The following is a 14,037-nucleotide window of genomic DNA, read 5'->3' on the forward strand; positions in this document are numbered from 1 at the left end:
TAAATGAATTCTTTACCAAGTTGTACAGAAAAGACAGCTCGACAACTGCATCAAATGGCGTTGTTTTAGTGATTATAGTTAATGAGATATCGAAGGTTAAATATAAGAGGTTTTTAAATACCTACAAAATTTAAACCTTTATATCTTTTCTTCTATTTATCAGAATTCAATGAATTCTTTACCAAATTGTACAGAAATGATAGTTCTATTACTGCATCAAATGGCATTGTTTTAGTGATAATAGTTCATTAGATATGGAAGACTAAATTTTAGAAGTATTCAAATACCACCAAACTTTAAACTATTATATCTCTTTCTCTATTTATCAGAATACAATGAATTCCTTACCAAATTGTACAGAAAAGATAGCTCTATAACTGCATTAAATGGTATTGTTTTAGTGATAATAGTTATTGAGATATCGAAGGTTAAATATTGGAGGTTTTCAAATACCTACAAACTTTAATCGATTATATCTCTTCTTCTATTTATCAGAATCAATGAATTCTTTACCGAATTGTACAGAAAAGACAGCTCTACAACTGCATCAAATGGCATTGTTTTAGTGATAATAGTTATTGAGATATCGAAGGTTAAATATTAGAGGTTTTCAAATACCTACCAACTTTAATCGATTATATCTCTTCTTCTATTTATCAGAATCAATGAATTCTTTACCGAATTGTACAGAAAAGACAGCTCTACAACTGCATCAAATGGCATTGTTTTAGTGATAATAGTTAATGAGATATCGAAGGTTAAATATTAGAGGTTTTCAAATGCCTTCAAAATTTAAACCTCTATATCTCTTCTTTTATTTATCAGAATTCAACGATTTCTTCAACAAATTGTACAGAAATGACAGCTCTAAAACTCCATCGAATGACATTGTTTTACTGATAATAGTTAATGAGATATGGAAGACTAAATTTTAGAAGTATTCAAATACCACCAAACTTTAGACTATTATATCTCTTTCTCTATTTATCAGAATACAATGAATTCTTTACCGATTTGTACAGAAAAGACAGCTCTACAACTGCATCAAATGGCGTTGTTTTAGTGATAATAGTTAATGAGATATCGAAGGTTAAATATAAGAGGTTTTCAAATACCTACAAAATTTAAACCTTTTTATCTCTTCTTCTATTTATTAGAATTCAATGAATTCTTCACCATCATGTACACAAAAGATAGTTCTATAACTACATCAAATGGTATTGTTTTAGTGATAATAGTTATTGAGATATCGAAGGTTAAATATTAGAGGTTTTCAAATACCTACCAACTTTAATCGATTATATCTCTTCTTCTATTTATCAGAATCAATGAATTCCTTACCAAGTTGTACAGAAAAGACAGCTCTACAACTGCATCAAATGGCGTTGTTTTAGTGATTATAGTTAATGAGATATCGAAGGTTAAATATAAGAGGTTTTTAAATACCTACAAAATTTAAACCTTTATATCTTTTCTTCTATTTATCAGAATTCAATGAATTCTTTACCGATTTATACAGAAAAGACAGCTCTACAACTGCATGAAATGGCATTGTTTTAGTGATAATCGTTAATGAGATATGGAAGACTAAATTTTAGAGGTTTTCAAATGCCTTCAAAATTTAAACCTCTATATCTCTTCTTTTATTTATCAGAATTCAACGATTTCTTCAACAAATTGTACAGAAATGACAGCTCTAAAACTCCATCGAATGACATTGTTTTACTGATAATAGTTAATGAGATATGGAAGACTAAATTTTAGAAGTATTCAAATACCACCAAACTTTAGACTATTATATCTCTTTCTCTATTTATCAGAATACAATGAATTCTTTACCGATTTGTACAGAAAAGACAGCTCTACAACTGCATCAAATGGCGTTGTTTTAGTGATAATAGTTAATGAGATATCGAAGGTTAAATATAAGAGGTTTTCAAATACCTACAAAATTTAAACTTTTATATCTCTCCTTCTATTTATTAGAATTCAATGAATTGTTTACCGAATTATACAGAAAAGATAGCTCTACAACTGCATCAAATGGCGTTGTTTTACTGATACTAATTAGTGAGATATGGAAGGTTAAATTTTAGAGGTTTTCAAATACCTACAAACTTTAAACTTTTATATCTCTCCTTCTATTTATTAGAATTCAATGAATTGTTTACCGAATTATACAGAAAAGATAGCTCTACAACTGCATCAAATGGCATTGTTTTAGTTGTAATAGTTAATGAGATATCGAAGGTAAAATATTAGAGGTTTTCAAATACCTACAAACTTTAATCGATTATATCTCTTCTTCTATTTATCAGAATTCAACGATTTCTTCAACAAATTGTACAGAAATGACAGCTCTAAAACTCCATCGAATGACATTGTTTTACTGATAATAGTTAATGAGATATGGAAGACTAAGTTTTAGAGGTATTCAAATACCACCAAAATTTAAACTATTATATCTCTTCTCTATTTATCAGAATACAATGAATTCTTTACCGAATTGTACAGTAAAGACAGCTCTACAACTGCATGAAATGGCATTGTTTTAGTGATAATAGTTAATGAGATATGAAAGACTAAATTTTAGAGGTTTTTAAATACCTACCAACTTTAATCGATTATATCTCTTCTTCTATTTATCAGAATCAATGAATTCTTTACCGAATTGTACAGAAAAGACAGCTCTACAACTGCATCAAATGGCATTGTTTTACTGATAATAATTAATGAGATATGGAAGGTTAAATTTTAGAGGTTTTCAAATACCTACAAACTTTAAACCTTTATATCTCTCTTTTTATTTATTAGAATTCAATGAATTCTTTACCAAGTTGTACAGAAAAGATAGCTCTACAACTGCATTAAATGGCGTTGTTTTAGTGATAATAGTTAATGAGATATCAAAGGTTAAATATAAGAGGTTTTCAAATACCTACAAAATTTAAACCTTTATATCTCTTCTTCTATTTATTAGAATTCAATGAATTCTTCACCATCATGTACAGAAAAGATAGTTCTATAACTACATCAAATGGTATTGTTTTAGTGATAATAATTAAAGCGATATGGAAGGTTAAATTTTAGAGGTTTTCAAATACCTACAAACTTTAAACCTTTATATCTTTTCTTCTATTTATCAGAATTCAATGAATTCTTTACCAAATTGTACAGAAAAGATAGCTCTATAACTGCATCAATTGGCGTTGTTTTAGTGATAATAGTTAATGTGATATGGAAGATTAAATATTAGAGGTTTTCAAATACCTACAAACTTTAAACCTTTATATCTTTTCTTCTATTTATCAGAATTCAATGATACAGAAAAGATAGTTCTATAACTGTATTAAATGGCATTGTTTTGGTGATAATAGTTAATGAGAGGGAAGGGATTAGCTATGAGGTTAACTTACTGGACTCCCACGCGGAGGTCCCGGGTTCGAATCTAGCAGCTGACCCTTAGATTTTCTCTTCCTAGGAGCTTCTTACAGCTCACTGCGATGGACAGTGTTGTCTGTAACGGGAGAACACTGTCCGGAGGCCGGCAGTGCACTGGAAAAAGCTCTGGCCGCTAATAACCTCAGCTGTTGATGCGCCAAAAAAAAAATAATAATAATGAGATATGGAAGGTTTAACTTTGACTTTCTTTTTTTATTTGTATTATTAATATTTTGTTATTTATATTGTTACAAAGGAAAGTCTAAGTTTTTTAAATAAATTGTGATAAAATAAATCAGATAACGGTTGAATCAAACCCTATTTCCTGTTCAGATTAATGGAACAGTAAATTAGCATGTGAAAAGTCTTAATGATGAGCAACCTCCATCTTATTTCCTGTAAACAATTATTCATCAGTGTTGCTTGTATAATTTGAATTATTTGCATGTTTTGTAAAAAATATTCAAATGGGATCTCGTGAGGTTTCTTGGAACTAGAATCATCTCACTCAGTTCGCACGGGTGGTACGTAAATAATGGTTGTGCTGCAAAAGGAAGTGAAATTCTACATCTGCTGAGAGTTTAACCTTTGTCATTTGAACTTTCTAGAAATCCTTTGTAAATGCTGGGTGGATTCCCCGACCTCCTGTTGATGGGAGTGGTTTTTAATGCTTTGTATAGTATATTATATCTCAATTGGCTGGCTCCCAAATCCTTGAAATTTCCGTAAAGTTATTGGGCTGCTAGATTATATTAGATTGTATTGAATGGGCGGTTCCGCCAAAAACGGGCAAGGAACGCAGGCAATCCAAAATGGTTCCCATTGTTCACCGCCCACCCCTCATCTCATGAGAGATACCGGGGCTTCAAAGCATCTGCGCAAGGTGGATCTTATTAGATCGAAACCGTCGTACAGATTATGTCAGGAAGAGGAGGAAACAGCCTCTCACCTCGAGCGATCGCGCTATGAAACCTTTGGAACGCTGAGGCTGAAGGAGATAGTAGCGCAAAAAGAACTAGTAGGGAAAGTCCTCACCCTCTTTAGGAGGGGAGGGTTCGGCTTACTAGATCTAAGAAGGGGGCTGGCACAATCAGCCTCTTGTGGCTGCGGTACCGTGGGGCGTAGGTCCCGTCCCATCTATCATTCTAATTCTAGGGGCTTCAATACCAACAAATCCGGCTAAAGTTTGCCAGATGCCAATACAACAAACTAATAAAGTAGTGACAGGAGGTGTAAAGTAGGGAGCATGGCGACTCAATCGCTACAGTGCACTGGAATAAACCTAGAAAGTTCTGGTAAAGATTACCAGATGCTACAATCTCCGGTAGGAAAACATTTAACCCCCCGAAGACGAGGAATCTAGTTTTAGATTAAACTGTACACACCTCTACAAAGTGCTGCACAGTCTCATTGGGGACTCACCACAGCCAGCACTAACTGGCGAGACTGGGTAAGGCCGCATTTGAACAGATAGTACGCTAAATTCGCAAGTCCACTCAACCAACTTGAACCAACTGGCCGGATCCGGGGGACCTGCTAAAACCAACTATAGCCGTTTTTGACAGGCCAAGAATTTCTTTAGCTTGACGGCAGTCAGCTCCACCGTTTCCGATGTTCTTTCAAAATCCACTGCGCCTACAACGTCGATAGGATACAGGGATAATGGGCTGAGGAGTCATTGTTTATTGGGCGGCTATCTCTGATTTGGAGGAGTTGAACACTCTGGTTACAACATCCAAAAAGTGATGTATTAGGCGCATTTGTGGTTCTACCTGATTATCGGCTCCACTCTTCTGCTAGAACTTATCCAGGAATGCTTGGTTCCCTTTCATCGATGGATGCGAACCCTAGTATCACTGGAAAGCGTTGGGAATGTGGCTTGGGAAGACATCTATCACGTTTTTCCTGGAGAACTTGGGTAGTTGCCAGAGCTTAATGAGGAATTTTCCTGGCATCCTTCTAGGAGAGTTTCCTTTAGCTTAATGTAGAAAAAAGGAAGACATGTGATGCTAGATTGATTCCACTTCCTTTCCATAGTGCCTCTTAGAATTGAATTCAGTTTAATAACTTCATAAATAATAAATTCAACAGGTCGAACATGAGATAAAAGAGAATTAATATAATTTAGTTAGCCATTGTGAACAGGATTTGAAAATATTTCTATCGTCGCATGAGTATGAATTATTCTACAATCTAAAATGGCCACTTCAAATAGAATATTTTTACTGTTTGTTTTCCCGGAAAAACTTTTATAGCAGCCAAAGAGCATACATTCTTTTCGTGTATAAGTGGGATGAACAGTACGTTATTTCATAACTGGGATACATACCAAATATTCAGATACATTAACTAGAGCATGGCTTATTGTATCTCCGAAGGGGAAATTGGATTAGCCTAACTTCTTCACAGTATTTGGCGTCACTGTGGATTATCCCCAGTCTAACAACATGAACATGAGCAACATATACTGTGTTACACCCCCCCAATACATTTACACAACAGTACACATAGGGGCATAGTCATCTGTACAAGGTGGGGGCGGGGCTTATTAGCTCGGAATCGTTTGGCTGATTGTGTCAGGAAGAGAAGGAGACGGCCTCTCACTGGCTGTTCGATTGCGCTATGAAACCTTTGGCTCTTTCAGACCAAAGGAGGATAGTAGTGCAAAAAGAACTAGTTAGGGAAAGTCCTCAACTTCCTTAGTATGGGAGGTTTCGTCTACTAGAAAGGCACAATAAGCCTCTTTTGATGCTGCTTTATTATTGGTCTGAGACCAAAAAAGAATACATTTCTTCAACTTTCTTAATATTTTTTTTTGGTTTAAATCTAAGGCGCTCCAATATCTGAGGAATTGACTTTCTTTCCAGAGCACTGCTGGTCTCCAGGCGTTCTAGACAATATTGTCCATTTCCGGACATTCTTCCCTTCTCACCCGTTCCTGTCTAAGTACTTGGGGTTCTTTAAGGTCCGTTCCTATCCATTCGGATATACCAGACCCCCTGGGCAAGCACAAGGTCATTTTATAAGAGAAGGATGTCACCACCACGGGGAGGCTGATGTGCTAGGGCTCTCCATGGCAGAAGTGCCACCCAGGCACTTCCCCGCTTGACTCCCAGAGAGACGGATTGAGATCACGCTCAACCAGCGTGTGGGCCCAACTAACGTTGGCCCCACTGCCAGATCATAGAGAAGGCAAACTCTACATTAGCTCTGGTCAGCCGCACTATCTAGCAAAAGGCACTTCCATCATCCGATGGCAGTATGTACTCTGGTTTCTATCAGCTTATGCCCTAGGGCAGCGGAGCTAATAATGGTCAACCAACGGCCACTACGAATCCTACCGCAATTGCAAGCAATTGGGCTTCATAGTCTGGTACAGCTTGTACCCGTAGTTCAGTACTTCGCTATTTGAACTATAACAGCGTGACTGATCGCAGTTTGTCCATCTCCGGACTGTGTAGTTGTAGGAAGAGATAATCTAACGACTCCGGATTCAAATACGGCGGTATCTCCGCGCTTCTTACTTACAATAGGGCGCTACGTTCCTGTAAGGACCTTGGCCTCCTTCATCCCAGCATTTCACTCGTCCCTGTCCAAAGCACGGAGTCTTCATCTCCGCGTTAGAATCTAATACACTCTGCTAAACCCTCTCCTTTCTTCAAAAGTATTATTATATAAATTTCCTTGCGGGATACGACGATGTAGATGGTGTGGAATCATTCAATTAGTCTCCTTTCCAGTCCGATTTTTGTGGAGAGTGTTTAAACAATTTTATGTTCATCCGGCTACATTTTATCAAGCAACTATTTTTTTTAAAAAAAGATGGACATGAATGTTTTAGTTGTTCATTCCGCGTACCATTTCCGGTTCAAATTTTGGTAGAAAACAAAAAGAAGACAACAAATAGAATAGAAATTATAAGAACACAGAGTGCTATAAAGATGTAAGGTTAGAGCCCCAGTTTGTGTTTCAGGATTGCTGTCGGTTAGCAAATGGATGTAGCCGCGTGTGCCGCCATCTTGCTGCAAAATATAGAGCCACCCTATTAGCATTTAGAGTAAAAGTCACCCCCCTACTGCAAATAGACTGTCGTTCTCAAACGGTTACCCTTCTGATTATCATTTTGAATAAAGAAAACCCTCTTTTATGAAAGGGCTAACTAAAAACCATGCACTATTTAAAGTGATCCGGGAGTACTTATTCCAGTAGAGGGGTTATAAAACATGAAAATGGAATTTTCGGAGGGGGACCACTCTTCACAAGAGAAAAACATCTGTTTTCCTCGATTTTTCGACTAAATGACGTAGAATCTATAAAGATTCTACGCCTTACATTCATACTTCACCCTCCCTTCATCTTCTTGCAATAGGAAGCGGGCAGATTTTTGATCCTGAGTTTTTTTTTTTTTTTTTACGCAAGATACAAAAATTTCTGGAAGAACTTGGGTTCCATCCAAGGAAGATGCTGGGAAATCTATTCCCCGCAGGAGTAGGACCATGAGGTAAACGTTCTGTCCCATTTCTCAACCGCACGATCGTATATGTTCTTTAAGGCCGAAAGAGCGATCCACTGCAACACTGAATCCTTGGTCTCAAACTGGGAATAAAGTTCCTTAGAAAATAGGATGAAAAAATAATTGCCATTTCAGTCGTGATACCTTAATTCTGCCGAGCTTTCGACTTAGGGACTAGGTCATCTATGATGATACGTATTTGATGACCTAGTCCCTAGGTCGAAAGTTCGGCAGAATAAATGTATCACGACTGAAATGGCAAGTATTTTTTCATCCTATTGAAACTATGAATCAGTCACCAAAAAGGATGAACAACAGAAACTTTCCTTAGAAAGTTCACTTACTCATGTTGTCTCTAGAAAGTGAGGGATTACCAATCCCGGAGCTAAGGCATCCTCGCTTTCCAATACCCATTTAGAATTTCTCAGCATCCCTTCGTCAAAATCTCCCCTTATCCCCCCTCCAAAAATAGAATGTAATTGTGGTAGTAACAGGAAATCGTGTGATAGTCCATATTAGACTCAGCAACTAAAATCTGACCTATAACAATATTTCCATTTACCAATAATAGATACAGGAAGGAAGTACGTAAATTGCCTAAATCTATACACATTTCGTTATAGTTTTGAAACTATTGCTACTAATAGTTTTGCAACATTGCTAATGGAGTTGTTCCTTAACTATATAAGCAAAAGTATTACACACTGACAGAATATCAGCAGACATGTAAAGAAACCAGGCAGCCCAGTCAGAAAATACACGTCACACATGTACGCGATATGGTTTGCGTGTTCACGTAGAAACCACTTCCGCCCCATGACACCCACCTATTACACAGTTTTTGTCAGTTACAATTGTTTTTCCCAAAGAATGAAAATATATAGTACATTACTTCTTTCGTAGAATTATTTATCTCGTCATGTCCAATGTTGGTCAATTCAATCAGTTTTAGATTGATCAAAGTTAGAATAAATATTCTGTATTATCTTACTGTAACATACCGTTAACGAGTTTAGGGAAATCCAATTTCCTCTCTCTCTCCCTCTCTCTCTGGGTTTCCATTTCCGGTTACGTAGAGGAAGTATCGTAATCGTTTCGATTTTCTGTATTGATTTCCGCCGTAAGTACCAGCTTTGAAGTCACTAATCTATACGGTTAGTTATTCCGCGGTATTCTATTACCTAACCCTAACCTAACCAACAGATAACCATTTCGCCTAAGTTTTTGATTTTTATCTTCTGAATTATTAAAAGAATTAGAAGAAGCAAAAGTGAATATATTAAAAAAAATAAAAATAAGAAAATCGTTTCCACTGATTCTATCAGTTTTCCAAGATGCGCTCGTGTGGGAACAACGCGCCACGGTAGTCAAGCGGTTATAGACTAGACCCGCAAAGCTAAGATGTATTGCGGTACTAGTCTAGGCCTTGGATTTTATTTAAAGGTTAATATGAGAAATTTACAGTAAAGTATGTTAGGCGGTTATAGGCTAGACCCGCAAAGCTAAGATGTATTGCGGTACTAGTCTAGGCCTTGGATTTTATTTAAAGGTTAATATGAGAAATTTACAGTAAAGTATGTTAGGCGGTTATAGGCTAGACCCGCAAAGCTAAGATGTATTGCGGTACTAGTATAGCCCTTGCATTTTATTTAATGGTTAATATGAGAAATTTATAGTAAAGTATGTTAGGCGGTCATAGGCTAGACCCGCAAAGCTAAGATGTATTGCGGTACTAGTCTAGGCCTTGGATTTTATTTAAAGGTTAATATGAGAAATTTACAGTAAAGTATGTTAGGCGGTTATAGGCTAGACCCGCAAAGCTAAGATGTATTGCGGTACTAGTATAGCCCTTGCATTTTATTTAATGGTTAATATGAGATATTTATAGTAAAGTATGTTAGGCGGTTATAGGCTAGACCCGCAAAGCTAAGATGTATTGCGGTACTAGTCTAGCCCTTGGATTTTATTTAATGGTTAATATGGGTAATACTTTCGTGTGGGAAGAAAAACTGTGGACTTCTAAGTGAAAACTTGTACAATAAATAACTATTTTTCCCCAAACTTATTCTCCCGCTACCTAATATAATTTTTGTATAAATAAAGCTGGTGTGTTATTAGCAACAGTTGAGGTTGATGTCGATTAGAACAGCTCCGAAAAAAGGAGATTTAAGTAGCTATTAATTTATAGGCACGAGCGGAATATTGGGATTAGATTAGGAAGGCTGAAGGGCTGAAATAGAATAAAAGATAATATTACTGGCTAAGAGTTTAATGGCTAGGATTAACACTTACTTAGGAACGAGCGGAAATGATTATAATACTTCTATTGCTAAGAGAAACTGAATGACGAGTAGAGTAAGGTCGTGATCAGTGTATAAGAATGAATCCTCAGGGAGTGAATGTAATGCCCTGGATGCGATTGAGTGTCCTGAGCGGTGGTCTGGCGTCCTTAAATACTCTGATGCTTAGGCAGCTTCTACTGTTCTGAGCCCTACCTGAAGCTTTAACCCTTTAAATCTTTCCCTGCCACTTTTTCCATACTTTTGAATCCCCTAATTCTGTGTGACAATACTAGCAAAATTTTCCATCTAATGGAAATAGGTTGGCACAACTGTTAATCTAGAGGATTGCTAACTTGTATTTGGAAAACGTTTGCTATATAATTATGTAGTATAGTACTTTACAAACATAAGAATGTTCTTTGTTTTGGTCGTTCAACAGTTTAGTTATTGTTTAAATGAATTGTTGTTAAACTATTGTATGAAATACAATGTCAAATGAATAGCACCACTTCGTGGTACATAGCTCTAACTGTTTGCTCACCTGTTTTTGTATTTTGTCTTGGATTTTGCAACATACGAGGAGGCTGTTTTATGTCTAGGCCAAGCTAACATAAATTATGTATGTAGGACAATATTATATGTTGTAATTGAACTAGAAGTTTATGATTCGCTTGTTTATTCTGGAAGGATGATGTCAGCGAGGGAGGGGGGAGAAGGTAAGTGGAAGAGAAGTGAACACTGAAGACAACTTCCCTTTACCGGAAGTGACGTCCGTCTTTTCTTAGAAATCTACTTAAAATCTCCAGTCAGTGGTGAAAATTTGCAATCTAAAAAAACGGGAAAGTCTATATCGTGAAAATTGCACAAGAATAAGTGAAAAGCTAGCGCTAAAAAGGAAAACTGTTTTCTTTAAAGTTAAGAATTTTGGTAATGGGTCTATACCCTAGGTTGGTGATATCATTCAAAGGATTAACATCTTTTTAAAACTCGTAAAGGACCCTGACTCAGAGAATCCTGTAAGAGACAACCGTCAACAATCCCTCCAAAAATAGAGCGTATCCAGAATGACTTGAAACTTAGTATTAGTACTATATTGGGAGAAGTAACAGGTGTAACACAGGCTGTACGTGGGTGGTCAATTAATTTAAGTTTAAGATGGGAATTAGAAGAGCAAAAGAAAACAGACTGGAAAATGCAATTAAAGAACAAGAAACTGGATATCCTAGAGTATCGATTTGAGGAGTATGTGCCTCATTCGATAAATCTTATCGATACACACACGCACACCTACAGGCACAAACTTGCTGTTAAAGATTAGAACTATTTCTTTTCCGCTCCATATAGCAAACATGTTGACGGTTATTTTAAACACATTCAGGGCGTGAGAATTCTTCCAATCCAATCCCCGGGACAGCTCCACCCTATTTGGTTCCTTCTTCGGACCAATAAGAAGATTGATGGGTTGACCGCACTAACTTCAGTATTCTGGAAGTTGTAACTGATGTAAGAACTAAAATAACCTTCTCTTGGTCCTGTATTCGAAGTTGGAACTAATTTTTTTAAATTTTCAATTTTAAAAATTTATTTAAATTGCTTCGGAAAAACCAAATTTTTCTTTAGAACTATCAAAATGGATTTTTCAAGAAAAAGAAATCGTAAAAATAATAGTTCTAAATCTAGGCTGTAAGCAATGCTTTTCAAATTTAAATTATCCCTCTTTCTTGGAACCCCACACTAGACTTAAAAGAACAGAACTGAACAGACGCTATTGACTACTTAAAAGACTCTTAGACGACAGATCAAAACTCTCTCTGGACAACAAAAGACTAATTTATACTGCTATTTTGAAACCCTTCTGGGCGTATGGTCTATAGCTGTGGGATTCAACTAATCTCCAAAGGATTCAATCTCTACAATCTAAAATACCTCGAACTATTGTACACGCTCCTTTTTATGTCTCCCAGCCTGACTATACACACTGACCTTAACATTCCCTTTATCGCAAAAGTCACTGAAAACACGATACAGAAAACTCCTCTTCAGCCTCTCAATCTCATATAAATCCCTCTAGCTCAAAATCTTTCTTCTAGTACTCTTCCTGATAACCCGGACAAGACGTCTTAAAAGACAGTGGCCTCGTGATCTCCTCTCCAGTGAAGAGAGTGGCTAACCATCTAATATTTGGGAGTGTTACCACTGGCTAACTTCTCCACTCGTATACTTCTGTTATTCAATGTAACTCTGTTATCACTGTTACTTATAGCGCTAACGCGCTGATTGTAGCATAAATAAATGCAAAAAAAAAAAAAATTATCCCTCAATTAAAAAGAGAAAAGTCTAAATACACTTACCAAATTGTTCGTACAAACTGTGACTTCTTCCGCGCATGTACTTCCGGTTCTTCATTTTGATACGATAATTTTTTTTATTATTTTTTTTCAGTAATTTTACTTCACCTGCAACAGAGAAAAAAGGAGAAATCATTTGTAAAACACTCATACGACTTCCTTTTATTGTGATTCCTGAACACTAACCAGGCGTTTCCGTTTGTTCGATCTAATATTATACAACTTTATTATTTTGTATGTTGCAATCATACATGAATTTTAATTATATAATAGAAACACAATAAAACTAATAGACTTGGTGGTACTGCAACAATGTAACTTGCTGCATTTTCCTTCGTAATTAGAAACCACTACTCCAGCCAATAGACAGTACTACGCATTTTTGTTACGAGTGTACCGGAACTCTAAAAATGATTGAGTTACCGTTGCTTTTAAGCCTCATCACCACGCTCCAAGGAGCGGATAAGGAAATCTCAAAAAAGTATTTAAAAAAGAAAAAAGGAAATACTTTGCCACCCCACGTCATAGAAAAGTGTTCTTTATAACATTTATTTCCTGTGTAAAAGCAATTTTTCGAAAAATTACATTTAAAAATTGCACTTACGGGTTACCTAGTCGGATTACCTAAAACTTTACCTTAAACTCAGTTAATCTAACAATATGTTGACAAATTCTCGCAGATTGAACCGCTCCAAAAAAATATATTTGGAAACCATTGCTAAAGTTCCAATTTGGGACAATAAGTCGAAATGGAAAAACTCGAAAAAAAAATATATCTAATGGAGCATGTAAAAAGGCGAATTTCGTCATAAAGTTGGTTGAACAAAAGTAAATTGCGGGAAAGCCACATTCCTAAGGAAAGCACGAAACCGACAGGAAGTCGGCTAAAGAGAGAGAGAGAGATGAATAATTTTCCCCGGGAAGAAAACCCAGCTGAAGTCACTGCTCTGGAAAATTCTCCGTTAAAATCACATTTAAGACAAGTTTTCCCGCTTTAATAATAAGAAGAAAAATACTTTTCTATTATAATTACAGTTTTCTCGTTTTCATATAATACAAAAATCTTTATCTTTTCATTTATTTATTTTTTCCCTGGCTTTTCCAGCCACCAGTTAACAAAGTACAAAGCTACGTCAGACTTCAAGGTTCTTCGTAAAGTGAATTCCATTACTGTTACCACCACTCCAGGTACTTCGGGAGTACATCTTGGTTTCTCTCCAGCAAAAGGGGGAAACTCTCTTGGTGCGGTCTAGAGCGTCGATAATCGTGGTGAGGTTTCCCCCCCCCCTCTTTGTGATGACGACATACATTTGATAAGACAGGAAGTGAACATTGTAATTGTTTTTACCAAATTACAGTTAGCCAACATTTGAAGAATAGATTAGTGACTGGAGTTCTTCTCCAGAGAACTGCCTATCTCCGAAGAGTGTTCTCTCAATACCGTAAAGTGGAA

At 36.2% G+C, this 14,037-nt stretch overlaps 1 protein-coding gene across 3 annotated transcripts in view; it reads right to left on the reverse strand.

Moving 5' to 3' along the window:
- LOC141448148 (uncharacterized) overlaps positions 1-14,037 on the reverse strand; it is a 195,160-nt gene that overhangs the window by 69,016 nt on the left and 112,107 nt on the right. For all 3 annotated transcript variants that reach the window (XM_074116270.1, XM_074116271.1, XM_074116272.1), the window contains one exon: positions 12,588-12,692. The gene's annotated coding sequence lies outside the window, so the exon portion shown is untranslated. The remainder of the gene's footprint in view (positions 1-12,587; positions 12,693-14,037) is intronic.

Source organism: Rhodnius prolixus, unplaced genomic scaffold (genome assembly GCF_049639745.1).
Source record: "Rhodnius prolixus isolate KJV_2025 unplaced genomic scaffold, Rpr scaffold_13, whole genome shotgun sequence".
Classification (NCBI taxonomy): domain Eukaryota; kingdom Metazoa; phylum Arthropoda; class Insecta; order Hemiptera; family Reduviidae; genus Rhodnius; species Rhodnius prolixus.